This window comes from Narcine bancroftii, chromosome 2 (genome assembly GCF_036971445.1).
Source record: "Narcine bancroftii isolate sNarBan1 chromosome 2, sNarBan1.hap1, whole genome shotgun sequence".
Classification (NCBI taxonomy): domain Eukaryota; kingdom Metazoa; phylum Chordata; class Chondrichthyes; order Torpediniformes; family Narcinidae; genus Narcine; species Narcine bancroftii.
Genome location: NC_091470.1, coordinates 115,755,549 through 115,780,682, shown reverse-complemented (window position 1 = coordinate 115,780,682; position 25,134 = coordinate 115,755,549). Strand labels below are relative to the sequence as shown.

At 43.4% G+C, this 25,134-nt stretch overlaps 1 protein-coding gene across 5 annotated transcripts in view; it reads left to right on the top strand.

Moving 5' to 3' along the window:
• The window catches only part of LOC138754187 (electrogenic sodium bicarbonate cotransporter 4-like), a 228,351-nt gene that overhangs the window by 87,814 nt on the left and 115,403 nt on the right, over nt 1–25,134 (top strand). Inside the window, exon 1 of one of the 5 annotated variants that reach the window (XM_069918078.1) lies at nt 16,825–17,293. The exons of the other annotated variants lie outside the window; for them this stretch is intronic. The gene's annotated coding sequence lies outside the window, so the exon portion shown is untranslated. Of the gene's footprint in view, nt 1–16,824; nt 17,294–25,134 lie in introns of those variants that run through there. 5 annotated transcript variants of the gene reach the window in all.

The window sequence follows — 25,134 nt, the reverse complement described above, 5'->3', positions numbered from 1 at the left end:
GGTGACTATCTGAAACAAGTGAATGTCATCCATTTCCCACCAACAGAAACGTGGGATATGGGAGCAGGAGTAGGCCATTCAATCCATTGCCCTGCTCTGCCATTCAATATAATCAAGGTTGATCACCTAATCAATACCCTTCTCCAGATTTCTCTCTAAATTTCACTGGACAACATGCCTGAAAAAAAATTGGGGATTATGAAATGATAGACGATAGGGCAGCACAGTTAGTGTAGCACTTAGCACAATGTTGTTATAGCGTCTGCAACTGGAACCGGGGTTCAAATCTGGCACTGTCTGCAAGGAGCTTGTTCGTTCTACCTGGGCTACAAGGGTTTCCTGTGGGGGGGTCCAGTTTCCTCCCACCATTCAAAATGTGTCGGGTTGTAGATCAATTGGGTGTATTTGGGCGGCACAGGCACATGGGCTGAAAGGCCCTGTAACCGTACTTCGTCTAAATTTTTTCAAATTTTAAAATTAAAAGTGAACTTCAAGCTGAACTCAAGGATAATTTCAGATTTGCTCTATCATGTAGAAAGTTGGAGAAACATTAACATTGATTGGATTTAGCATGTTTAATCACATAATGATGCTGACACATTGCTTGAGTTCAACTGACCTAAAAATGTTTTGCCACTGAATTTCATTTGTACTCAACATCTGATGCCTCTCGTGTCAGTGTCCAACAAAAGTCGGCCGGCATTGATGGATTCTAGTTGCCCTGATACTGCTTTTCCATGGTCACAATGTCCTGGTGAAACTTTTCACCATGTTCATCGCTGACTTCACCAAGATCAGCAGGGAAGACGTTCAAGAGCAAGTACAGAAAATGAATTTTCAATGACATGTTGCACTTCGTGGTTTTGTAGGCTTGAAGTAGACTTAAAATATGACAGGAAATCACAATAATAGGTTATATCTAATAAACGGTACGTGTTAGGAAAAATTTAGTGTGATTTTTGTGATCAGCAGCCCAAAATCCTTAAAATACACCCAAAAGTGTTCAGGAAGCAAAATCTTCGTTGTCCAATGTTCCTTGCACCTTCTAGCACATAACAGTTAGTGTAACATTATTACAATGTTAGCGATCCAGGTTCAAATCTGCTGCTGTCTATAAGGAGTTTTTACATTCTCCCTGTGTCTCTGCGAGTTTCCATTGGGTGCTACCATTTCCTCCCACATTCCAAAAACGATGGGTGAATTGGTCACATGGGCCGGAGGCGCCTGTTACCATGCTGTATCTCTATTTAAAAAAATAAATTAAAGATCCAACTCCTCCTGGAATATATTTAATGGTTTAGCTGTAGCTGTTTTCTGTAGTAGAGAATTCCATAAGTTCATCACACGCTAGGACAAAGATTTTCTTCGCCATTCCCTGCTTATTGTGAAGTGCCAAATTCACTAGAATGCAACAGAGCAAGATGTGCCCTACCACAGCATCCTGGGGCATCTAGGAGTGAGCAACAGAAGGAAAACATGGATCTGTAATTTCTGGAGTTGCAGTGTCTTGACTCAATATGTAGCTCAAAAGTCAAGGTCAGTGAAGACGGAAAAAAATGGAACGAAGGACCAGTGTGAAAAGGGGCTGATTTGTCCTCAGTCTGGTTTGTTCCTCATGGTATATATTGTCTTTGCATCTTCTACTGGGATCCCCATTGGCCCTTGCAATTGTATATACTCGTGTAATTGACACATTTTTTAGATTAATATTTCAGGTCAAATTTATGGGGGGGTGGGTGGTCTCTTTTACACAGGTCATACTTTTGACCTTGGTAAGTACTTGCGTCGTTCAACACATCGGGAACTCAGATGGGTGGGGCATCGGGAGTTCAGATGGGAGGTGGATGGAGCCAAGGACAGAGTCAGTAGTCAGGGTGTTGGAAGCTCTGGTGGGTGGGTGGGTGGCCAAGGTAAGGGTCTGCAGTTGGAGTGTGAGAAGCTCTGTGGGTGGGCAGCTGGGGTGATGGTCCGCATTCAGGGTGCCGGGAACTCAATGGGTGGGCAAGGCGAGGGCCTGCTATCGGGGCCTCGGGAGTTCTGGTGGGAGGACGCCCAGGGCAAGGGTCTGTGGTCAGGCGTTGTAAGCTCAGAAGGTGGGTGGTCAGGGCCAAAAATAAAAGTTGACTTTTATGTGGGTCATACAAAAATACCTAATTTTGTGGCCAAAAAAAAAGGAAGGGGTCAATTATTACACAGTATTGATGATTACATGCCCAGGAGAGAAAGATCTATGGAAGAAGATTATTTAAATGCAAGGCATCTGGAATCCACTTGAAAGCACCTTTGAAGGGGGCATATTGGTCAATGTTGCTGATGCCCAGAGGCACATCTCACTCATGGACATAATGGCCATATGCAGAAACAAGCTGCTTGGCAACCTTCCACAAGCTGTGAAGAATTAAAATCAACATTGAGGGAGCCCTTTTGTAGGCAAACAACATGTGCAAAACTTTACTATATATGTCTCCTTCTGTTTGGGTTGACAGCTTGTGCTCTCTGCAAGGCAGATTTTCAAAGCATTCCAAATTCCTTCCACAATTTATTCGTGTTTTGGCTTGTTGGCTTCAAGGACTGGCCCAGAGGTGTCAGAGCATCACATTTGTTGCTTTGTAACCACTTTAGCAAGTTCTCAAGAGTTACAAGTTCCAGCGATATTTAATGAGCAAAGTCAATTTGGTGCCAACACAATAAAACTTATAGTACTTGATTTATATTTACAGTTAATGGAAAGAACAAAATAGTTGAACCTGACATAATCATGGTGCTGCCCAACTAAATCTTTCAACATTATATCATGGAATTCCACAGGATGGAAGGAGGCCATTCATTCCGTTGTGCCTGTGCTGGGTAACCATAGAGTGTTTTTACTTGGCGGGTAAGCATTCCTGGAAAGGTTGCGTCTGTTGTTCACACTCAGTTGCATGTCCACCCAGCACCACTGCTGCCAGGTCAATGGATGAGAGGAAATTCACAGCACAGATGGATTGAGATTTCAACATTTAAGAAAAGATTGGTTAATGACAGGAATGAGAGGGGATAGGACCTGGGTGGAAGTCAATGACTAGATGGATAAATAGTTTGGCGCAGACTAGACGGGACAAAGGGCCAGTTTTGTGTGTTGTGTTCCATGGTTCTACGGAGGCCATTCAGTCCATCATGTTTGTGTGGGCTTAAAATAGACTTCAGGGACTCCATAGCATTGTGGTTATCGAACTCACATCACCAGGTTCAGGAACAGTTGCTACCCTTCCACCATCAGACTCCTTAACAACAAACTCAGACTTTTGTTTCATCTTATCCGCGTTGACACAGATGTCAATCATCACTAATTCCATCTGCCTAAATTAGCCCAAATCCCTCTATACCTTTCCCATAGGAGTTCCTGTAAAAGCACCTTTTAAAAGTTAGATTTAGATTTATTTACTACTAGTTATTAGTGCAATGCCTTTACAGCACCAGTGATTGGGACCGGGGTTTGAATCCTGCGCTGCCTGTAAGGAGTTTGTACATTCTCCCTGGTCTGCGTGGAGTTTATCCAGGGGCTCCTGTTTCCTCCCACTGGTCGAAATATACCAGGGTTATAGGTTAATTGGGTGTAAATTGGGCGATACGGACTCAAGATTCAAGGTTCAATAAAAGTGTCATATTACATGAAATTTCTTTTTGCCTGCTGCAAGATAGACAGATTCACCACTGGCAGGAATTCCCTAAGTGCCTCTTACAGTCAGAGGGAGAGAAGCAAAAGAGAGTGTTCCCCCCCCCCCCCCCCCGAGTCACCGAGTGTCTGTAGATTCGCCTCCAGCCTCCAGTGCTTCCACAGCCACACAGAGTCCAGTCCAAACCATGGGCAGCCCGAGCTCCAGATCTGAACCTCCCAACATGGTCAGGAACCCTTCACCGCCCTCAGCACCTCCTTGCATCCCAGTTCCGATACCTGGTACCCCTCCATCCAGTTTCCAGCAGCACTCAGCTTCCAGGTTCTTTGCCTCAAGTCGCCAGCAGCCCGCCACATGCACTGGTCACTCAGCTGCAGAACCCCATCACTGGTGGTATGCCATGGTCACCGTACTGTGGGTCGTCCCCTCCACTTGTCCCTCTCAGACAGTGTGTGCACTGCCCAAGCCCTCCTCTTCCCCGGAGTCTGCAGCCCCTCATGGGTGCTGCTGATTAATAGGCGCCGTGGGATGTCAACTAACACTACCATCAGCACCCTCAACAGGTTGTTCAAAGCCTGTGCGGAGCTGACAGCAGTCGACTGGGAGGCTAGACCCCGAGAGTGTGCTGAATCTCTGCTCCGCACTCCCTGCAGCTCCGCACCAGTAGCAGCGCTGCCACCACAGTTCCCCTGTCAGTGCCACCACCTTCTGATATTGTGATCTGAAATGGCCTGTTACCATGCTGTATGTCTAATTTTTTTTTAAATTAATTCAGGAGGACAAACCGTGTACTTTATATACCAAAGATAAAGATACGGAACCCACATTTATCTTTGCTATATGGAGTATACTGTTTGACTTGCTGAGTTTCTCAGAAATTGTGTTTTCACTTCAATCACTGCAGATTTTTGTGTTTTACTCTTATTTATTACTATCAGGTGTCCTGAGATGCACTGAAAATATTTTTTTTTAAATTAGGAGATACAGCATGGAAACAGGTCCTTCCAACCCACAAGCTCAAATAAACCCTCGTGACCAATTAACTGACTCATTTTGTACATCTTTGCAAAGTGGAAGGAAGGCACGATGTTGGTGAACAGGAACAGAAAGGCCTAAACTCCTCGAGCCAAAGAGTAACTGCAGGAGGAACTCTGTAGATCAGGCAGAAGGCACGGTCAACATTTTGCATCTGGAAGCACACGGAGTCTTGATGTGAAGTGTCAAGTGGACAGAGGCCAGTAGTTGTGAGTGAGGTTGACGAGTGACAGCTCAAATTAACATATGGTGGGGAATGTGCAGAGGAAGCTGTCCCCATACCGAGTACAAATTGATGAGCTCACCCGTTCAAACCTCTGGATGCTGCCTTCTCTGGTTCTTTTTTCTTTGGCTTGGCTTAGCGGACGAAGATTTATGGAGGGGGTAAAAAGTCCACGTCAGCTGCAGGCTCGTTTGTGGCTGACAAGTCCGATGCGGGACAGGCAGACACGGTTGCAGCAGCTGCAGGGGAAAATTGGTTGGTTGGGGTTGGGTGTTGGGTTTTTCCTCCTTTGCCTTTTGTCAGTGAGGTGGGCTCTGCGGTCTTCTTCAAAGGAGGTTGCTGCCCGCCAAACTGTGAGGCGCCAAGATGCACGGTTTGAGGCGTTATCAGCCCACTGGCGGTGGTCAATGTGGCAGGCACCAAGAGATTTCTTTAGGCAGTCCTTGTACCTTTTCTTTGGTGCACCTCTGTCACGGTGGCCAGTGGAGAGCTCGCCATATAACACGATCTTGGGAAGGCGATGGTCCTCTATTCTGGAGACGTGACCCATCCAGCGCAGCTGGATCTTCAGCAGCGTGGACTCGATGCTGTCGACCTCTGCCATCTCGAGTACTTCGACGTTAGGGATGAAAGCGCTCCAATGGATGTTGAGGATGGAGCGGAGACAACGCTGGTGGAAGCGTTCTAGAAGCCGTAGGTGGTGCCGGTAGAGGACCCATGATTCGGAGCCGAACAGGAGTGATAAGCGTATTCAGAGCCGTTGTCATACCCACACACTTCTCTGGTTAGTTTTCATTGATTTGCTTAGTTTCTCTCCCTTCCTCCTCCTCCCCCAACCCTCCCTCTCTATCTCTCTCTTTCCACCTTTCTCTCTCTCTCCCCCTCCCCCAGTCTCCCCTCTATTCTCACTTTCAATCATCCTCACTCGATTGCTCTTTATATTTTCCTTTCTCTCCTCTATAACTCTCCTTCTGTCTACTACCCTCACTTTATTATACTTTCTCTCTTTCCCCTCTCCCTTCCCCATCTCTATTACTTGCTCTATCAACCCTACTCTTGACCAAGGTCTTGATGAAGGGTTCTGCCCTGAAACATTGACCATTTTTTATCTCCCACTGATGCTGCTCAACCCACTGAGTTACTCCAGCAAATTGGGGTGGCATAGTTAGCATAGCGGTTAATGCAACACCATTGGAATTCCAGTGACCGGGACCTGGGTTAGAATCCCTCGCAGTCTGTGAGGAGTTTGGACGTTCTCCCCATGTCTGAGTGAGTTTTTCCCCAGGGGCTCCGGTTTCGTCCCACTGTTTGAAATGTATTGGGGGGGGTTGTAGGTTAATTGGGTGTAATTGGACAGCACATGCTCGTGGGTCAAAATGGCCTGTTGCCATCCTGTATGTGTAAATTTAAATTTTTTAAAAATGAATTGTTCATTGCTCCAGAATCCAGCCTATGTCATGCCTTGTGTGTCTCAAGTCAGCCAGATCCCGTTTCAATGCTTTATGAATCCATGACTTTCTTAAATATTTCATAGCTGCGGCCCAAGAACTCATCCTTGCAACACTCCATTTGAAGCTCATCATAATCCTGAAATGGATTGTTTCTCACTCTGCTTGTTAATTGATTTTTAAACTCACTCTCAACTCATGTTAATATATTGCTATAATCCAAGGAGGCTTAATCTTGTGTGACATTTATGGGATATCAAACATACCACATCACTGATCCCTTGTTGCGGGCTGGTTAAATAGACAAAATAACCTATCAGGCATGTTAAATAAAATATCACTGGCTCTTCCTAATATTAACATAACATAACATAACAATTACAGCACGGAAACAGGCCATTAGGCCCTTCTAGTCCACACCGAACCAAACACCCCTTTCTAGTCCCACTTCCCTGCACAATGCCCATAACCCTCCATCTTCTTCTCATCCATATACCTGTCCAACCTTTTCTTAAATAATACAATTGACTCCGCCGCCACTATTTCTCCTGGAAGCTCATTCCACACGGCTACCACTCTCTGAGTAAAGAAGTTCCCCCTCATGTTACCTCTAAACCTCTGCCCCTTAATTCTTAACTCATGTCCTCTTGTTTTAATCTTTCCTCCTCTTAACGGAAATAGTCTATCCACATCCACTCTGTCTATCCCTTTCATAATCTTAAATACTTCTATCAAATCCCCTCTCAACCTTCTACGCTCCAAAGAATAAAGACCTAATCTGTCCAATCTCTCCCTATACTCTAGATGCTTAAACCCAGGTAACATTCTGGTAAACCTTCTCTGCACTCTCTCCACTCTGTTTATATCCTTCCTATAATTAGGCGACCAGAACTGCACACAGAACTCCAAATTAGGCCGCACCAACGTCTTATACAATCTCAACATCACCTCCCAACTCCTATATTCCATGCAATGATTGATAAAGGCCAGCATACTAAAAGCCTTCTTCACCACCCTATTCACGTGAGTTTCTACCTTCAGGGAACGATGTACCGTTACTCCTAAATCTTTCTGCTCTTCTGTATTCATCAATGCTCTCCCATTTACCATGTATGTCCTATTCTGATTCTTCATACCAAAATGAAGCACCTCACATTTATCAGCATTAAATTCCATCTGCCATTTTTCAGCCCACTTTTCTAAGCAGCCCAAATCCCTCTGCAATCCATGAAAACCTTCTTCATTATCCACTATTCCACCTATCTTAGTATCGTCTGCATATTTACTAATCCAATTCACCACCCCATCATCTAGATCATTAATGTATATAACGAACAACAATGGGCCCAATACAGATCCTTGAGGCACACCACTGGTCACCGGCCTCCAACCTGACAGACAATTATCCACTACCACTCTCTGGCCTCTCCCTTTCAGCCAATGTTTAATCCATTTGACTATCTCAAAGTTTATACCTAAAGACTGCACCTTCCTAACTAACCTTCCATGTGGTACCTTATCGAAGGCCTTACTGAAGTCCATATAGACAACATCCACTGCGCTACCCTCATCCACATTCCTAGTCACCTCTTCAAAAAATTCAATCAGATTGGTCAAACATGACCTTCCTCCCACAAATCCATGTTGAGTGCTCCTGATCAGACCCTGTCTATCCAGATGTATATAAGTACTATCTCTAAGAATTTTCTCCATTAATTTACCTACCACAGACGTCAAACTTACAGGCCGATAGTTGCCAGGCTTCCTCCTTGAACCCTTTTTAAATAACGGAACCACATGCGCAATGCGCCAATCCTCCGGCACTATCCCCATATCTAATGACATTTGGAAAATTACCGCCAGAGCCTCTGCTATTTCCTCCTTCACTTCTCTCAATGTCCTGGGGAAGATCCCGTCTGGTCCCGGAGACTTATCCACCTTTATATTCTTCAAAAGCCTTAAAACTACACCTTTTGTAATCTCTATATTCCCCATATTTACCCAATTTGCTTTTTTTTATCTCACATCTCCCAATATCCTTCTCCTTAGTGAATACCGAAGGAAAGAAACTGTTCAATATCTCCCCCATTTCTCTAGGCTCCACACACAGTTTTCCGCTCTGATTTTCTAAGGGACCAATTTTGTCTCTAGCTTTCCTCTTACCATTAACATATTTGTAGAACTCTTTTGGATTAGTTTTCACCCCGCTTGCCATAGTTTCCTCGTACCTACTTTTAGCTTTCCTAATTCCTCTCTTAAGATTCCTCTTACATTCAATGTATCTTTCAAACATCTCCTTAACTCCATGCTTCTTATATCTAATGTACGCCTCCCTTTTTCTTCAAACCAAGTTTCCAATATTCCTTGAAAACCACGGCTCTCTCCAACCTTTTGCCCCTCCTTTTAACCTAACAGGAACATCAAGCTTTTGCACTCTCAAAATCTGATCTTTAAAAGACTTCCATCTCTCTACTACATCCTGCCCATAAAACAAATTGTCCCAATGCACACCCTGCAAGTCCTTTCGCATCTCCTCAAATCTAGCTTTTCCCCAATCAAAAACCTCAACCCTTGGCCCTGACTTCTCTCTTTCCATAATGACATTGAAGCTGATGGCATTATGATCACTGGACCCGAAGTGCTCGCCAACACTAACCTCCGTCACTTGACCCATCCCATTTGCCAACAGTAGATCTAACACTGCTCCTTCTCTGGTCGGCACCTCTACATATTGTTGTAAAAAACTATCTTGCACACATTTCACAAACTCTCACCCATCCAGTCCTTTCACAGTGTACTTTTCCAAATTTCTAAGTCCAACACATTAATAGTCTGCTACCTGGGTCAGAGATTACAGAGACTGCATTGGCTCGATGTTTTTTTCCCCATGCTGAGGGAGGCCCTTTCGAGGTACACAAAATTGTGAGAGGCATCGATAGAGTAGGTGGTAGGGAATGTGTCCCCATTGCAGAGATATCTCAAACCTGAGGGTGCAAGTTTAGGGTTGGGGGCCAAAGGTTTAGAGATCTGAGGAGGATACTGGCCAAGGTGGCATTCTGGGCTCATCTCATTTGGCACATATGTTTCTGAATTCTTCCCATCCACACCTTTGATCAAATGTCTTTTGAATGTCAGATCGAACCAGTTTCTTCTGGCAGCTTGTTCCAAATACCAACCACCGTCTGGGGGAACAGGCTGCCCTTTGGATCCCTCCTAAATCTCTCCCTTCTTTGCCCTAAATCTGTGCCCTCTTCGTGTGAGCACTCACTTTATACATCCCACTCCTGATTGTGTGAGCCTCTGTCAGATCACTTCTCTGCCGCCTACATTTCAGGGAATGAAGACCCAACCTATCCATTCTCTCCATAGAACTTGAGCCCTGAAATCCCAGTAACATCATGGTGAACCCCTTCTGCACCTGATTGGAACCTGGACACACTGCTGGGTAGATGAACACCTCAGTCAGCAAGGCCTAGAAGGATATTGTTCAATGGGATTAGTATAGACTGGTACATTATGGGCAATGTGGACATAGTGGGAGGCAAAGATTCTGCTTCTGTGTTGTAAAATTAAGTAATTACAGCCAAGTCTTTAATGATAAAAATCCATCGGTATCACCAATCTGACTATGGGCTAATTAGTTTCCAACATTCCCTCTCCTTTCTTTCTCATACTTGCTAAATTCTGTGGGTGGAAAATTTTCACCCACAGGGGTAAAACATGAAAGTCTGCAGTCACTGTGATTGAAGTAGAAACACAATGCTGGAGAAACTCAGCAGGTCAGTGTCCTTTATAAAGCAAAGATAAAGACACTTAACCAAATGATAGGTAAAGATAATATGACTAAAATTATTAATATAAGATATAGATTAGTACAATCTAATTTTTTACATCAATTATATTTAACACCTCAAAAATTAAAATGATTTAATTTAATTTCTTCAGAGTTATGCTCTTGATATCAAAGAGATAGGTTCTTTTTTTCACTCTACGTGGCAGTGTCTTAAGGTTAAGTCATTTTGGGCACAAATTAAAACATTTCTGGAGAAAGTGTTAAAGGTTAAACTTCTACTGGATCCAATGTTATTTTTGTTGGGAAATATTAAAATTTAAAATTAAGGTTGACCATGTATCGAATTTAATTTTTACAACTGGTTTTAGCTGTTTCAAGGAAATGTGTAGCTATTACATGGAAGTCTGATGTGGATTTGGGATGCAGAGGTGGCATACTGATAGAACATCTTGTATTCCTCTTGAAAAAATAAATTATAGTTTACGTGATAAATATCACTTCTTTTTGAAAATGTGAAGCACTTAAATTACAACATGTTGGTATGAAAATTTAAATTCTCAGTAGTTCAACCTGATGGTGGTTTTTGGTTTCATGGTGGTTGATTTGAATCAAAATATTTTCTTGATAATCTCCTTTCTAAGGGGTACTTGGGAAGGAGGGAGAGATTAGGCTATACACCATATGTTTCTATATACATATATATAAAATTCATTATTAATTGAGTGTATTGTGGTTTTAAATTTTTAAATAAAATATTCAAAAAGATACATTACCAACGTTTCAGGCTTGAGCAAAATGTAGGCAGGCATAGGGGTACAAGATATATTTATTTTAGTTGTGATTTGATAATGACTATGTACAATGTATATTTGCAAATTGCAAATGTACATTGGACAACTTGTTGCAACCAAATATGTATTGTAAAAAAAAATTGTAAACTTATTTGAATTTTATTTTAAAACACAATAAGATAGATAATAAATATTTACAGTAATCCTAGTCCAAAATAAGAGACTTGCAGTGGAAGTTTAACCTTTAACTCTTTCTCCAGAAATGCTTTAATTTGTGCCCAAAATGACTTAATCTTAAGACAATGCCAAGTCGACATCAAAAGCAGTCGTGTAAAAAGTCCTTTTGTGGTGTTGGAGCAGAGCTGTTGGCAAGAAACTGTTCTTGAACCTAGACAACCTGAACTTAAGGCTTATGTACCTACTGCCGGAAGGCAGCAGTGAGAAGAGATTGTGACCAGAGTGATGGACGTCCTTTATGATGTTGGCTGCCTTTTTGAGGCAACACCTCATACTGATGTGTCCAATAGATTAAGTACTTTGAAGAATTACACTGAATTAGCCTACAATCCCCGAATATTTTTGAAGGGTGTGAGGAAACCAGAGCAGCCGGAGTAAACACACGAGGAGAAAGTACAAACTACTTAGAGTTAGGGTAAAAACACAATGCTGGAGAAACTCAGCCCGTCAAACAATGTACTTTATGTAGCAAAGATAAGGATATAAAACCATTGTTTCAGCTTGGACCCTTCATCAACCTATGAACAAACCTCAGGCGCCTGGATACATTTTGTTCATACCTTGATGAAGGGCTCAAACCTGAAACTTGTGTATCTTTATCTTTGCTACACTGAACATTGATGGGCTGAGTGTCTCCAGCTTTGTGTTTTTACTGCAGACTTTAATGTTTTACTCCTTACCGACACCACCAGATTCTAACCCCGGTCACTGGCGCTGTAATAGCATACGCTAACTGCTATGTTAACTGTGCCACTCAAATTGACACAACCTGACACCTTCTTCAATGTCTTATCTTTACAGTTGGTTTAAACCCACATCAATGTTTTAACTTAAGGTGCAAAGCACAGAAGTTTTGCCATTTCTGGGAGACAATCTGAAATTAAAAAGCTGATACCATACTTTGATGGAACTTCAAAACCTCATGTGGTCTTGGGACAAACATTTTGTTTTAAATGTCCGTTCCATACATATAACTCTAACTGCATGTGTTTGCATGACAAACATAAGCTCATAGAAAAGGTTATGGTAAGTAGAGATCAACTATGAAGACAAGGCATAATATGTCAAGCTCAATGTAGTTTACTCTTATGGCTGAGACACTGGAACAGGAAGCATGGACATATTTGTAATGGTGACTTTCATTTGCAGCATTAATTTTAAGCCAACACCCTTGCTCAGTCACCACTATCAAAATTCCTTTCCCCCCACAAATGCTGAGTTCCTCCAGAAGACTTTTTTCCCCTAGCAGAATGTTGATTCTGGATCATGCAAGTCATTCAAGTGTGGGGGTCCTTGGGGCTCTGCTGCCATCTGGCGGCTGCTGTGAATGAAGAGAAATTTGCTTGAGCAACACCAGCTGGCATTGGTCTGAGATATGTAGCCAGAACCAGTTTTGGAAGAGTTGATATTAATTGCTAACTATGAGTGGAATTCAGCTGCATGATTTTTGTATGTCCCTGTGTTATTTTGCTCGCTTCCAGCTCACCTAAATGATGTCAACAGCTGTGCAACCTCCCACCCCCCACCCCCCACCCCCCCCCCCCCACCCACAGTTTGGCCTTATTATCCAGGGAAAATGATCTGAATAGTGTTCACTTTCAGGAGGCCCAGCCTTCAATAATGCTGATAGCAGAAGGAGGATTTTACCACTCTCTTCTACCCCTTAACCCCTGGCAGCTTAATCTCACCCCCAATCCTTCTCCCTTATTTTCCATGCCAACCTCCTCTCTCTTACTTTGCTTCCCCACCCACCTTCCTCCCCACCATTTCTGACACCCCCCCCCCCTCATTCCAACTCCAAATTGAGCCACTTTGTCTTCTCATCTTTCCAAGCAGAGGGTCTAAAGGAAAGGCTGAACACACCAAGTCAGGCATCTGGAAAACATTACACATGACCCTGTGGGAAACAATGCTTCCCAGATGAAGGTCAAATTCATAGTGCCCAGTTGTGCACCCTGATTCATCTGCATCAGGAGCTTTTAAAGTGTTGGCCATATTCCAGCCAAGCCTTTCTGAAATGATGAAAATTCCATACAACACTGGACAAAAATCTTATTTTTTAAAGTTTGCTTCCTGAAAAAAATAGGATTATGATAGAAAACTTCAAGCTGAATGCAAAGATAATTTCAGATTTGCTGTATCATGTCATAAGTTGGAGAAACATTAAATTAGTTTTTATTGAATTTAACGTTTAATCACATAATGATGCTAGCACATTGCGTAGTTGAAATGACCTAAAGATGTTTTGCTGCTTATTTTCATTTGTACTCAGCATCTGATGCCTCTCCTGTCAGTGTCCAACAATAGGCGGCCAGCGTTGTTGGATTCCAGTTGCCCTGATCCCACTTTTCCATGTTCCTGATGAAACCACTGACTACACCAAGAGCAAATGCAGAAAATTAATTTTCAACGATATGTTGCACTTCGTGGTTTTGTTTGCTTTGATATGACAGCAAATCACAAAAATTGGTTCTATCTTAAAAAAAGGTACATGAAGGAAAATTTTGAGGTGATTTTTGTGACCAGCCCAAAATCTTCATTGTCTAATTATTGACCTCCCATCCTGAGGCAGTTCAACGCCTCCAAGCTGAGTTTGATCCCACAAGCTCCTCCATAATGCGTTCCATGGTCCAGCAGTGATTCAAGAGTCGTGCATCCAGAACCCAGACGTCAGAGCACAATGAAGGTACGCTGACCCTCAGTACTGTGCTCAGAGAGTCCCACATCATCAAAAAATGCCATCCTTTTGGCAGTCTATGAAGATGATAGTTAAGAAGGTCAATGGGATGCAGGACTTAATTAATGGGGGATTGAATTCAGGAGTAGAGGTCATGCTACAACACTACAAATCTCTGGTAAGGCCACAATTCGAATATTGTGTTCAGTTCTGATCACCATTATAGGAAGGATGTGGAAGCTATGAAGAGGGGGCAAAGGAGATTTACCAGGATTCTTCCTGGATTGGGAAACAAGTCTTATGAGGCAAGGTTAGCAGAGTTGGGACTTGGGAAGGATGAGAGGAGATTTGTTAGGGGTCAACAGGGTTATGAGGGGCATAGATAGAAACATAGAAGATAGGAGCAGGAGTAGGTCATTCAGCCCTTCGAGCCGGGTGAACAGCCAGCACCTGTTTTCTGGGGCAGGATCAACAAACACCAGAGGATGTCTGAACAAAATGAAGGGAGAGAAGTTTAGGGAAGACATCAAGTGTAAGTTTTTTAAACAGAGAGTTGTGGGTGCCTGGAATGCCTTCCCAGGGATAGTAGTGGAGGCTGAAACATTGGGGGCATTTAAGAGACTCTTAGGCACATGGATTGAAGGAAAAGAGGGTTATGAGGTAGGAAGGGTTTAGTACTTTTTTTTAAAGAAGGGATATGGGTTGGCACAACATTGAGGGTCAAAGGGCCTGTTCTGTGCTACATTGTTCTGTAAGGTCCTGTCATCTTGTGAAGTGGGCATATAGAGATCTGAGTCACTTCTCAAGGACATGAATGAGTTAGCCCAAGATCCTATTCTTATCCCTCAACACCATTTCTGATGCAAATATTCACTCATTGGTATTCTTGTTACTGGTGTGCAGGTAAGTGGTAGACCCTGGGAGAGGAGGTTGAGGAGAATAAAATGGGGCATGTTGGGATTAGCATATCAACACTGGAGAGCCTGATTCAGTGCTGTATCTTTCTGTGAGCCTGTGATCTTCACATTGCTGTTGATGGGAGCTGGCTGTGTCCAAACGGAGATTCCCATTTGGAATATTACAAGGATCTTCATTCATGACGCTCTCGAGTGTTCTCCTGCTTCCAGCTCCAGCATCCAGGTTCATTCCTGATCTTGGATGCTCCCTCTGTGGAGTTTGCAGGTTCTCCCTGTGACTGTGTAGGTTTATCCCTGTGTGCCTACAGCCCAAAGACATCAAAGCTGGTCAGGCTTTGGATGGAGTTCAAAGACTTGCCTCTCCTATGTGTTCCATGGCTTGAATGCTACATAAGCCTCTCTTATAGAGCAACTCCGCAAGTTCTAACTGCAGAATAGTATAGGGAGAGATTGGACAGATTAGGTCTTTATTCTTTGGAGCGTAGAAGGTTGAGAGGGGATTTGATAGAAGTATTTAAGATTATGAAAGGGATAGACAGAGTGGATGTGGATAGACTATTTCCGTTAAGAGGAGGAAAGATTAAAACAAGAGGACATGAGTTAAGAATTAAGGGGCAGAGGTTTAGAGGTAACATGAGGGGGAACTTCTTTACTCAGAGAGTGGTAGCCGTGTGGAATGAGCTTCCGGGAGAAATAGTGGCGGCGGAGTCAATTGTATTATTTAAGAAAAGGTTGGACAGGTATATGGATGAGAAGAAGATGGAGGGTTATGGGCATTGTGCAGGGAGGTGGGACTAGAAGGGGGTGTTTGGTTCGGTGCGGACTAGAAGGGCCTAATGGCCTGTTTCCGTGCTGTAATTGTTATGTTATGTTATGTTATGTTAGAATGTGTAACGAGGCCTGGGATTAGCCACCCCGTCTCCCCCCACCCCCAAATGGACACAAAGGCCGACCTTGATCCAGACCTTGGAGTTTGTCTTGGTGTAGTTTGTACGTTCTCCCTGTTGCACATTCTCTCACTTGTGAGTCGCAAGTGCTCTGGTTAACTCCCACATCTCAAAGACATGCCAGTTGGTGGGTTAATTGGAAACTGAAAATGGGCCCCATTGTGTTGGTGAGCAGCAGAATCTGCCAGGAGTGTCAGGAGAGTGTAAAGCGGACGTGTTGAGGGTTAAAGGGGAAATGTTTAGGGGGAACTTCTTCACACAGTCAGCAGTGGGAGTGTGGAATGAGCTGCCAGTTTTTGAGGGTGCTACTAGATCTACTGTAATGGCAGAGCTGCCGCTGGTGCAGGGAGCAGAGAAACAGTGCTCCCATGGGGTTCAACCACCCAGTCTGACTTCTGTCAACTCTGTACAGGCTTTAAATGGCCTGTAAATTGAGTCAACGGTGGTTTTACTTAAAATCCCATGCAGGGCATCATAAAACTGGGAAGAAGACCCCTATCTGAGAAGGAGCAGCAGAGGAGACAATCCAATGGACTATGACCTCAGCAGCTGACCAGTGAGGGGCTATGAGGCTGAAGGACCCACATAGGCAGCAGACTTTTGGTGACGCGAGGTGAGGAACTTAGAGAGGCTGTGGGCTGCTGGAGACTGCGGTCAAGGGACTCACACCAGGTTGCGGACTCCTGTAGACTGGCTTGAAACTGGCTGAAGGGGTACCAGGTATCGGAACCAAGATGCTAGGTGATCCTGATAGCACTGAAGGGTTTCTAATTGTATCAGAAGTTTGATCTGGAGCTTGGTTGCCAGTGGCTTGGACTGAAGTCAGTGTGGCTGCAGGAGTGCTGGAGGCGAATCCACAAACATTCGGTGACTCTGGTAGAGAAACTCTCTTTACCTCCTCTTTCTCTGACTAAGAGGCACTTTAAGCAAATTCTGCTGATGGTGAATCTCTGTCTTAAAGGCAATTTCATGTAATATGACCCTGTTTATTACATGACAATAAATTGAACCTTGGGTGGGCGGGGTATGGAGGGATATAGTCCGGGTTGAGGTCAGTGGGACTAGGGAGAAAATTAGTTCGGTACAGACTGGAAGGACTGAAAGGTCTGTCTGTGCTGTAATGTTCTGTGGAATTAGTGTAGGATTCGTGTAACTGGATGCAACGATTGGTGAGGACTTGATGGCTTGACTCTGCGCTATGACTTTATTGACTCTTTTGTAAAGTTAAAAAAGATGTTTCCTTAATGTAAGTGTTGTCTTTCAACCGCATTGGTTGTGGTTGGAGCTGTGGGTCCGGTCCGTTGTACCTTGATCCTGTCTGATGGCACGTGACACCTTTGTTCATGTTGCCTGTGGCACACTGCCTGACGTGATGCTTATCGATAATCAGCACAGAGCCCACAGTGGAGCTGGGATAACTCCTCCTCATGGCTGGGAGCACTGGACCAGGACCTCCTCTTTCTGGGCTGGCGACAGGATTCTGCTGCAACACTGAACCATTCAATGATTCCCCCCTTCAGAGCACCTCTCTCTCTCTCTCTCTGTCTCTACAGCTGCATCGATATTCAGGTAAGAGAACCTGCTGGAGAGAGTGAGTGGGGAGGTGGCTTTTTTTTCTTGAAACACCAGAGTCAGGGGGATTAAATTTGTTTCCTATAAATTACGGGATAATGTCGCAAGAATTTTCACCTAATTTTGATGTTTAAACGTTTTGCTGTCCTGCATTTTAAATGTTATGAACTTTTGGGTCAGATTCAAGTAAATACATATTACAACAGATGATGGCCTCAACCAAGCTTCACGTTGTATTTTACATGCTTTCTCAATCAAGTACCTGTTTTTATAAAAACAATTTTATATGGTGAAGCAATAAGTGTGAACACATTGACCATGAGGACAGAAGATGCTGCCTGGACTGATACCAGCACAAGACATTGACACATACAGTCACAGGACATTGTACTATGGAATGAGCTTCCGGAAGACGTGGTTGAGGCGGGATCATTGGTTACATTTAAGGATAGACTGGATCGTTACATGGAGAGGAGAGGACTGGAGGGGTATGGACCGGGTGCTGGTCAGTGGGACTAGGAGGGTAGAATGTACAGTAAATGACATGTCAGGGTAACTCACAGTACTAATATGTCATTGTAAAAACTATCATGTTAAACTGACTATTTACTTGATTTAAACATCATTTTAAAAATGAAGAATGATTATGGAAGGGAAATTATTGAAAAATGTTTGATGAACATTTACACTAATTTACACTTAGATGGTTATTTCCAAGAGAGTTAGTTCAAGTTTATTGTCACATGTCGCAAGATTCACTGATAAAGTTTGTTGATAAGCAGTCTAGCTGGATATTTCAGATAATACATTGAACACAGTTCAGAAATGCAGAGTTACAGAGAGATCAGATAGAACTGAGCAAAGGCAACATAATTTTATGGTGTGAGGTTCATTCAAGATAACAGCAGGTAAGAAACTGTCCTTGAATCCAATGTTGCATTATCTTGTACTAATGAATCTTTTTCCATCTGGTGGTGAGCAGGTTGGGGTGTGGAGAGAGTGTTAGTGAGGTGGATGAGTCCTTGATTGTGTAGGCTGATTTTCCAAGGCAACAGGAGGTATAGATGGAGTCAGTGGATGGAAGAGGTGCATGTGTAGTGGAATGAGCTGCCTTCACAATCCTATGTAGCTTCTTGAAGTCCTGGGTGGAGCAATACATGATGTGATTAATGGCGTTCTACAGGATTCTGTTCTTGGACCCCTGATCTTTATAATTTTTTATAAAAAACCTAGATGAAGGATGTGTCAGTAAGTTTGCAGATGATATGAAGGTTGGTGGAGATGTGGGTTGTGTTGAAGATTATGGTAGGTTACAACAAGACATGGACAGGATGCAGAGTTGAGCAGAGAAGTGGCAGATGGAGTTCAATCTGGAAAAGTGTGAGGTGATCCATTTTAGAAGACAAACCTGAAAGCTGAGTACAGGATTAATTGTTGGACACTTAACATTGTTGAAGAACAGAGGGACCTTGGGGTCCAAATCCATACATCTCTCAAAGTCACCACACAGGTTGATAGGATAATTAAGAAGGTCTGTGGGATGCTGGGCTTCATTAGTTAGGGGATTGAGTTCAGGAGTTGAGAGGTCATGTTGCAACTCTACAAATCTCTGGTGAGACCACACTTAGAATATTGTGTTCAGTTCTGGTCACCTCATTATTAGGAACAATGTGGAAGCTATGGAGAGGGTGCAGAGGAGATTTACCAGGATGTTGCCTGGATTGGAAAGTATGTCTTGTGAAACAAAGTTAGCAGAGCTAGAGCTTTTCACTTTGGAGCAAATAGATCCATAGATAAGGTGGACAGCCAGCCCTTTTTTCCCAGGGCGGGAGTTGCAAACATTAGAGGACATGTGTAGAAAATGAAGGGAAGGAAGTTTAGTGGAGACATCAGGGATTTTTTCACAGAGAGAGTTGAGGGTGCCTGGAATGCATTGCCAGGGGTGGTGATGGAAACTGAAAAATTTGGGGCATATGAGTCTCTTAGACATATGGATGAAAGAAAAGTAGAGGCTTAAGGGGTTAGGAGGGTTTAGTTTTTGTTTTGATAGCAATATGTTGGTCAGCACAACATTAAAGGCTGAAGGGCCTGTACCGTGTTGTAATGGTCTTTGTTATATGATTGTGTGTTGATGAGAGCAGTATAGTTGATGTCATATGCATAGACTTCAATTTTTAAAATTTAAAAAATAAATTCGATATACAGCATGGTAACAGGCCATTTTGGCCCACCCCATTAACCTACAACCCTGGTACATTTCGAATGGTGGGAGGAAACTGGAGCCCCCAGGGAAAACTCATGCAGACATGGGGAGAACGTACAAACTCCTTACAGACAGCGCAGGATTTGAATCAAGATCCCGACCACTGGTGCTGTAAAGGCATTGCGCTAACTGCTACACCAACTGTGCCATGTAAGACATTTCTTTTGGCATACAGCACACAGTATGTGCCTTTTTGGCCCAGAGACCCATGCTGCCCATTTACATGGGAAACTAGTACAAAGAATTAGAAGCCAGTGATCAAAGTTAAGTTGGCAAATTGGATTAAAAATGGGAGGCAGAGGGTGGTGCTGGAGAGCCACTTTGTGTTGTAAGCCTGTGACTCCATGATCTACCACGGATTGGTTCTGTAAATAATTTGAAAACAACTATAAGAGTTATGATTTGTAGACTGCAGGTGACACAGAAATTGTGGTGTTAATAATGAGGGCAGATTTAAATTACAGGATGATATGGGTCTGTTGGTAAAATTGGCATAGCAATGGCAGATGGGATTTAATTCTGACACGTGTGAGGTAATGGGTGGAAGAATGAATAAGGGTGGGACATTCACAATATATAATTTGGACCTCAGGAGAATTGAGGAACAGGGGGGCGTTGGTGTTCTATTTCAGGGATTCCAAAAGGTAGCAATGCAGGCTCAAGGAGTAGCTGCTTTCATTAGGCAGTGTGTGGAATATGAGGATCTGGTGGTACAAATTCCCCTGACTTTGGTTGGACACAGCTGGAGCTCTACAGCTCTACTTGCCCCACTCTAGGAAGAACATGCTTTCACTGGAGAGGACATTCAATGGAATATTGTCTCAATTTTAAGGAGGGACAGGAGAGGTTGGGCTTTCCATAGAGCACAGAAGGTTGAGAGGGAACCTGATGCAGGTATAGAAAATTATGAGGAGCTGCAGTCTTTAAACTAAAAGAAATGGGGATAAGAAGAGGGGTAGGAGCTTAGATGAGTTCTGAGGGAAACATTTAAGCAAATTATCAGCTCACAGGATCATAAAATATAGGAGCAGGTAGGCCCATCAAGTCTGCTCTGCCATTTTATCATGAGCTGATCCATCCTCCACTCAGCCCCACTCCCCAGCCTTCTCCCTGTTACCCTTGATGCCCTGACTAATCAAATACCTGTCATTCTCTGCCTTAAAAGCACCCAATGACCTCAGTTCCGCAGCTGCTTGCGACAAGTTCCACAGACTCATGACCCTCTGGCTAAAGAAATGTCTCCGCATCTTTGTTTTAAATTGATGTCCTTTAATCCTGAAATTATGCCCCCTTGTCCTGGACTCCCCTACCGTGGGAAACATCCTTGCCACATCTACTCTGTCCAGGCCTTTCAGCATTCAAAATGCCTCTATGAGGTCCCCCTCATCTTTTTGTACTCCAACGAGTAGAGTCCAAGAGCTGACAACCATTCCTCATATGCTAACCCTTTCATTCCTGGTCTCATTCTTGTAAAAACTTCTCTGAACTGTCTCTAATGCCAGCACATACTTTCCAAATAAGGCACCCAAAACTGTATGCAGTTGATTGTGAATTCTGGCTCAACAGGTAAAAGAAAATGATTTACAAATGGAATTATAATTGTATTTTCCACTTGGAAGGGAACATAGCAACAAAGTCTGACAGGCAGTTTACAAATATGCTGATCTCCACTCACACTGGACTGACCACACAATTTGAGGCTTCACTTGCTTCAAAACTGCCTTGGGCAGGATTGATTTGCTCTCTGTCAGTGCTGGTAACATTTTTTGCAAGGGCAGACAAGCGTAAAGGACATCATCCCAAACCAAATCATACCAGGATGCCTCAAAATGAGAACAGTTCCCGTTCTATCAGTTGCCCTTCTCTCTGGAGCACTTTCTACACTACCATAATATTTTGGAATATTTATTTGTCTCATTCTAGGGATACAAACATCATTCCTTTGCCAATTCTTTATGTTCCTGCTCCCTTCCTCATCTTTCCCCATTGCCCACAGTGCAGGAGACCTTGACAGACATGTCAGCAAGGGAATGGGGCAGGGAATTGAAATTATGCACTTTCAGACTGAGACCATGCACAATACCTGAAGGAACAATACCTGATATTCTGTCTGGGCACCTCCACCTGATGACATTAACATCGACTTCTCCAGTTTCCATTAGAACCTAATCTTTCCCCATGTCTCCCATCCTTGCTCACTTCCTCTCTTCCCTCTGTCTCCTTTCACAGAGTCAAAATCAATATTCACCTTTCTTCATACCCAATTAAACCCTTTTGTCTGTTGGTCTGTACTCCTCCCTCTGCCCATTCTGCTCTTTTCCCTAGCCATGTATAAGGACGACTGTCTCTTTTTTCACTCACACCTTGAAGGGCTCAGGCCCAAAATATCGGTAATATATTTTTACCTCCTATGGATGCTACAAGACCAACTGAGTTCCTCCAGCATTTCAGAGTAGATAAACTGGGCATTGAGGGTAGGTGAGATACAAACCAGAGAACATGGGTTAAGGGTAAAAAGGGAAAAGTTTAGGGGGAACTTTGGGGAAATCTTCACACACAGAAAGTGGTAGGAGTGTGAATGAGTTGCCAGCTGAAGTGGTGAATGTGGGCTCAATTTTAACATTTAAGAAGAATTTGGACAGGTACGTGGACGGGAGATGTACAGGGGTCTATGGACTGAGTACAGATCAGTGGGACTAGGCAGAATAATTGTGTGGTACAGACTAGAAGGGCTGAAGGGCCTGTTTCTGTGCTGCAATGTTCTATGGTCTGTGGTTCAATGTGCATTGTAATTGTGTGTATGGCAATAAACTAATAATTTCCTACTGGTGTGCTGTGCCAACAATGCCATCATGGCACAACTGTTGCTTCACGGTTCTGAGGGCCCAGGGTTCTAGTGCAGTCCATGCAGAATTGGTACTTCCTGCCCAGGACTTTTAAATATAAATTTAAATACAGAAAGGTAACAGTTCCGTCCGGCCCACGAGCTTGTGCCGCCAAATTAACCTACAACACCTGGTATGTTTTGAATGGTGGGAGGAAACCAGAGCCCCTGGGGAAAATCCACGCAGATACAGGGGAACGTACAAACTCCTTACAGACAGTGCTGGATTCGAAGCCCGGCCCTGTAAAAGTGTTGCACTAACCACTACGCTAACCATGTCACTTTCCTTGTGGATTTCTTGGTGGGATGGGGTGCTCACATCACAAAGTGTGTTGGTAGATGAATCACAGTATAATTACCCCTCAGTGTAGGGAAATGGCAAAAGGATCAAACGGGAGTTGGTGTGCAGGGAAAAAACAGGGAATTAAACTAATGACTAATGGAATGCTCTGCTGGGAACTAGCCTGAAGCCAATGTGCCAAATGCCCCCTTTTTTTTGCTGGTTTGAATGACTTGTTTTCCTCTGGCCCAAGCTGAAGACAAAGCTGGCCACCTGTGTATTTCTGGACCACTCGTTATTGCCGATTGAGTTATTTCACACGTGTAATCAACTGCATTTCTCGTGTAACTTTTTAAAACCAAACCCCTTGTAATTTGATTTCCCCCATTCATTTCATGCAGTTTGCATGTTACTACTTCCCAACCTGAATTGACATTCATCACCAAATAACTACAAGTCAACAGCAATCTTAAAAAGAAAATCGCAATTAGCACAGAATACAAATGACAATCTGCAAATAACACCACCCTTCAGAGTGGGTCTTAAATCAGCCTTTGTTTAAAAGCAATTACGTGTCACCTCTCTAAATGAGAGAGAGGGCTTGTGGCAATGTGTCAGGACTGAGCGATTTCCATAATTCTGTCTCGTTTATGAATTCATCACAATGTATATGTGCAAATGAAATGACATTTTAATATTTTATGCAATGAATGCACAGACTTCAATCAATAATTTGAGAAAGCTTATTGCAGAGGATTTCATTGAGTAATTAGCAGGGTTTGACAGCCTAATCACATTGCATTGATTTTCCGAGGCAGCTGAAATCCCAGTGTCATCTGTCATGGTTCTTATTTCAGGTTATTTAAAGGGACAACTTTAGTTTGGTGGAATATGGTGTGTATTAGATGTGAAAAGAGAGAGCTATAATGATCGCAATCTACCATTCAACACTCAGAACTGGTCTGGGAAACCATTTGACATTCACCCATTTCTCTTGGCATCACTCAGTTTCCAAACCAGGCTGTGAGGCGACCAGATACTGCTCCACTTGATCCTGCTCCACCATGGCCGGTCTTCTACTGTTGTGTCATTTTCCTGCTCCATCTCCATACCCCTTCATCTCCTCAATGCCCAGTCATCAGTCACTTGTGGAGCCAGAGAACTACCCAATGTTCAAAACTCAATGAGGCCAGAACCTGACCAGATGAGCATAGATAGACATTTTCTGGCCAGCATTGACCTGTGTGTGTGTGAAGGGCTTCTGACCCTGATCCTATGTCCCAACTTGCAGTAGGACATACTTCACTTCTCAAATCCTCTCATCATATGTTGTTGCAGCTCTATGAATCTCTGGTGAGAACACACCAAAAATATTCCATTTAGTTCTGGTCACCTCATTACAGGAAGGATTTGGAAGGTATGGACAGAGTGCAGAAGAGATTCACCAGAATGTTGGCTGGTTTGTAAAATGTGTCTTATGAGGCAAGGTTAGCCAAACTGGGGCTTTACTCTTTGGAGTGAAGAAGGATGAGAGGAGACTTAATAGAGGTCTACAAGATTCTGAGAGGCATAGGTAAGGTAGACAGTCAGCACTTTTTACCCAGGGTGAGAGTAGTAAACATCAGAGGACATCTGTACAAAGTGAAGGGAGGGAAGTTTAGGGGAGATGTCAGAGGTAAGTTTTTTTACACAGAGAGTTGTGGGTGCCTGGAAGGTATTACCAGGTGTGGTGGTGGAGGCTGGAACATTAGGGACATTTAAATTACTCTTGTACAGGTACATGGATGAAAGAAAAATTGAGGTTGGGAGGGTTTTGTTTTTTTTTTGGTAGGAATATTTTGATCCACCCAAAATCGAGGGCCGAAGGGCCAGTACTGTGCTATTATGTTCTATGTGAAGGAACAATAGACCATTTATGTTCCTCATCACTTATCACAGCTACACTATTGTTCAGTGACTGAATTCTCAGTTTCAAAATCATATCAAGCTCATTATCATCTGACTATAAATATACAACCGGACAAAACAGCATTTCTGTAGACCAGGGTGCGCGTGCACACACACTCACTCACCCACCCACACACGCACACACTACATTTCTCACACACCAAAGTAGAGAAGAGATGGAAAATTGCATGACAGAGTGCCAGAATAACAACCTAAGTCTCAACATTGTCAAGACCATGGTCTTCAGAAGGACCAGTGACGACCACCCACCACATTAATACTCGGTAGTGAAGAAACCAAGTTCATTGGAATTCACTTAAGAAGTGACCTATCCTGGGCACACAACCTCTCCTCACTTGTCAAGAAGGTGCTCTTCCTAAGAAGATGGAAGCGGGCAAGGCTACCGGCCACCATCATGTCAATCTTCGACAGGAACTCTATCGAGAGTGTCCTGGCGACTGCGT